The following is a 4,709-nucleotide window of genomic DNA, read 5'->3' on the forward strand; positions in this document are numbered from 1 at the left end:
CATGAGTTTTCTAAATTATGTTTGGCTGTGAAAGAAAATATTATAATATCATCTGATGTGATTCTTGAGTATGTAGAGGAAATGTTTAAGACAATTATTTTAAATTGGGAAAATGTAAAGGGACTTAAAGGGACATAAATTTTCTACACTTCCTTCAAAATGGTAAACATAAATAATTGTGATAAATTATACATGGATAATGTAATACACATAGCAACTATTAAACATCTGTACAAAGAGAAACACTCAGAAATAATATAGGTAAATCAAAATGAAATTGTAAAAAATTAAAAAAAAAACTATGAAAATCCATAGGAAAACAGAAAAAGTAAAAACAAAGAAATGAAGAACAAAGGAAATAAACCTAAGAAATAAAATGCCTCACTCAATCTCTAATCAATAATTACATTAAGTGGAAATGCTCTAAATATACGAAGCAAAAGTCAGAGATTGGCAAATTGAATTTAAAAACCCACACGATCCATCTACATGCTATGTACAAGAAAATCACTTGAAATAATGATACAAGAGATATTGATACAGACTCTGAATTCATTAAACTCAACAAATATTAGGGGCATGGTGATGAATGACAGTAACATTCTAGTTTATTGTATGTATATTGTTTATTGATTGCTCTTAATATTGTAATATTCAAACCTAAGGGAAAACTATAAGTATATTCTTCTTAAATATCCTAAAACATGTTATTTCATTTTATTTCTGTTCTTTCTCATGGTTTGGACTGTCCAACATTTGGGTTGTCTCTGTCTTTTTCCCTCAAAATTTAGACATTCTCATTAGTTTTATACAGTAAACATTTTCTTATAATTACTCACATGCTTATCATTATTTTCTTTCTGATTATTTATTTAATTTCATATTTTCTCAGACATCATTTACCATTTTCTTGGTATATACCCTTTAAAAGTTATTTTAGCAATGTGGTGTCTAGGTGGTTCAGTCGGTTGAGTGTCTGACTCTTGATTTCGGCCTAGGTCATGACCCACACACAGTTCGTGGGTTTGAGTCCCATCTGGCTCTGTGCTGACAGTGTAGAGCCTGCTTGAGATTATCTCTCCTTTCTCTCTGCCCTTCCACCACTCACTCTCTCTGTCTCTCTATCCAAATAAAGAAACTTAAATTTTCTTTAAAAGGTTATTTTAGCAAAGTCCATCATAGTAAATTGTTAGTTTCTTTTAGTATAAAATGCTATATTCTATTTTAATTCATGAATTAGTATTAAGCTGAGGTTATAAGGTGAAAATTTCCTTCTTTCTGAAAATTTGATATTATTCTGTCTTCTCACTTTCACTGTTTCTATTGACAATGTTTGTATTGATTTGTTATGTTTTCAGGATAAACTATATCATCTGGATATTTTAATATAACTGATTTTAACATTCTGTAGTTTTACTATTATGTAGCTTATATTTTATTTTATATATGCTGCTTGGTGTTTATTATGGTTCTTTAACTATAAATTAAAGTATATCATCATCTATGGAAATATTTCACTTCAAATATTGCCTCTTTTACAGTCTCTCTTTTCTATTTTGGGACTCTGATTACATATATATTCCATCCTCTATGTCTTTTATTTTTTATTTCATATTTTCTACCTCTTTCTCTTTAATATCTTAAGTTATGGAAGACGTCTTTGAATGTAAGTTCCAGTTCACTAGTTCTTCATGTCTACACTTAAAATATCAAATTTTGGGGGCTCACAGTTAAGCATCCAACTTTGGCTCAGGGCATGATCTCATGGTCTGTGGTTTCAAGTTCTGACAGCTCAAAGCCTGGAGCTTGCTTCGGATTCTGTGTCTCCCTCTCTCTCTTCCACTTTCTCACTCATGCTCTGTCTCTCTCTCAACAATAAATAAACATTAAATAAACATTATTTTTTTAAATGTCAATTTTTTTCTTGATATCATTTTTTTTAAATATCAATTTTTTCCTGCAAGGCTTATGGCTTTCATTAATTAAAGTTCTATTTTCTTAAATATGTCTTGTTTTTTCTAATTTTATTCCATCTTCTATATCTTCATACAGAATATTTTTATATTTCCTATCCAATATTTCCAATACTTCATTTTGAATTAGCTCTAATTCTAGTTAAGCAGATAGTATATTAGAAACCCAGATAGACCCTTTAAGTCCATCCTTAAGATCTCACTAATTCTAAATTGTTAATACCATGTCCTTTTTCTACATTTTTAAAGATTTTTAAAAAAATAAATAAATTTTGAAATTCTTATGGCTCTTTTGTCATATTTAAAGATACATTACTTATCTAATATTCATAGATATATCAGCACTTGATTTAAGAATTCCCAACAATGATAGAAAGTGAGACCTCTCACCATAAATTGGTGAAATTATTGCCCAAGTTGTTCAATATTTTAACCATATAGTGTGTGTGTGTGTGTGTGTGTGTGTGTGTGCTGATAAGTGGTCTCCCAGGCTAGGAGAACCTCTCACAGGACTCTCATATATTAATAATCACAGATTTTACATATCATAATGAAAGATACAAAGCAAAATCAGCAAAAGGAAAAGGCACATGGGACAAAATCCAGAGGAAACCAGGCACAATCTTGCAGAAGTCCTCTCCTAGTAGAGTCAGGCAGAATGTGCTTAATTCCCTCAGTAACCAGTTGTGACAATGAATATGAAATACTTTCTACCAGGGAAACTCACCAGAAACTGAGTGTCTAGAGTTTTTCCTTGGGACCATTCATATAGGCACCCTTTGTCTAGCAGGTACCACATTTCAAGACTATCAGTAGGAAATAGGTATTCACAGAAAACCACTTTTTTAGAACAGTTTATGCACTTCGTGAGCCATTCTCATCAGTTACGATTTTTCCCATGATTGAAGTTTCTAGACATCGTTAGTAAAAGGACAACTCTTCAAGCAGATCTTTCTCAAGATAGCAGTATCAGGTCTTCAATGTTAGCTATTTTCTGCCACTGTGTTTGTGTCTGTGTTCTATGTTCCCACTTTAATTTCACTGAGAAAAATAATAGAAGAAAATTTTCATGTATTCCCAGAAGCACATTGACCAAACCATTGTATATATACCCATATGTTCTCAGTTCTCCCCTAATACTCCAGATTGTTCTCTTTAAGACCAATTGCTCTGCTTGTAGGGCCTATTCCATCTACTCTCATTCCTCCCTCTCACTACTCTTAGCATACAAACACCCTACAATATTGATATATGAAAATCAAACAAAAAAATCCTTATATTTAGTAAGTATAATAATAAGAATCCCATTACCAAATCATCTTTAGATCACTCAAATAAATTCCACATGATTAAATATTCTTTTGCTACGGGGGATTTTCTTACTTTTAAAGATTTATACTCAATCCCTTACAAAGGTAGCATTCACATTATCTAATTACCTAATTGAAATATAATAAAATGGTAGGTATTTCATACTTATGCATATAAATTTATACATATTCCACTTAAAATCTTTAAAATGAAACAAAATTAAGTTCAAATCATGGCTCTGCCATCAAGTCATCAGAGTTATTTTTTAACCAGGAAAAATGTGAATGCAGTCCCCCACTACCACAAATTTGCAGTTGAGTTTCCCACATTTGGAGAAATTGCACATCGAGAGTGCAATGGATAAGCCTTGCCCTTGGAAAACTAACTTCATAATCACGGTATCTCCCCTGCCAGGTATTTCTCATTTTTTTGAAGTTTATTTTATTTATTTTGGGAGATGGTGGGTGGGGGAGGGGCAGACAGAGAAGAAGATAGAGAATCCAAAGCAGGATCTGCTCTATCAGTGCAAAGCCAGATGCAGGGCTAATCCCATAAACTCTGAGTTCATGACCTGAATCAAAATCAAGAGTTGGACACTTAACTGACTAAGCCACCCAGTTGCCATAAGTCATCAGATTTTTAAGTCTGAAAAATTTATATTTAACTTTTCTAAACTTCAAATCCTATAATGTGAAAATTGTCATAAAAATTATCTGGTGTATTCATGTTTATGAATCTCTAATATTGCTATAAAGCTTGGAGTATCATGTGTTAGTCTGTATTTTCTTCCAATCCTTGCACATTTCCCCCAAAATATCTTTTGCTGATAAAGAATGATTGAAAAAATCACAGAAATATTAAATTATTTAGATGGAAGTTTGTATTAAGGGCTCTGTCCCTTGATATAGCATGATGTTCATTCAGCTTTTAGCAATTAAGTTCAAAGAATACACGTGAACTCCTTTACTGAATCTTATCTTACCCCCACTGACACTACATGCTAGAGCTTTTCATTTTTATGAGCATCTGGGAAAGCTATATGCCTACCGTGTTTTAATTCTTATGTATTATGTTTATTGTGAAGCACATTTTTAATATAGCCACCCTGCAGATAATGAGTATTAGACTACTTTTTCTCTGTTTATTCTTTGTCAGAAGCTTAGGCTCTGTTACCATTGCAACATGTGTTTTTAATAGCATCTTAATTTAAATAGATTAATTTAAAATCCAGGTTGAAAGCAGAGGTGCAATAAAATATTTATTTAGAAACAGCTTTTGTAGTTTTACAAAAAGCCTAAATTATCTACTTAGAAACAGCTTCTTTATTTCTAAATTTCTATAAACGGAATTGAATTTAACCTATAGATCAATTTGAAGGAAATGGAATCTTTACAATGCTGAATGTTATAATCCTTACAGATAATG

General features: G+C 31.6%; 1 pseudogene; it reads right to left on the minus strand.

Annotated features, from left to right (window-relative positions):
• Positions 1-3,553: 3,553 nt before the first annotated feature.
• Positions 3,554-3,706, minus strand: LOC122238284 (annotated as a pseudogene).
• Between the last annotated feature and the right edge of the window lie 1,003 nt (positions 3,707-4,709).

The sequence above is a fragment of the Panthera tigris genome, chromosome B1 (assembly GCF_018350195.1).
Source record: "Panthera tigris isolate Pti1 chromosome B1, P.tigris_Pti1_mat1.1, whole genome shotgun sequence".
NCBI classification, from domain to species: Eukaryota; Metazoa; Chordata; class Mammalia; order Carnivora; family Felidae; genus Panthera; species Panthera tigris.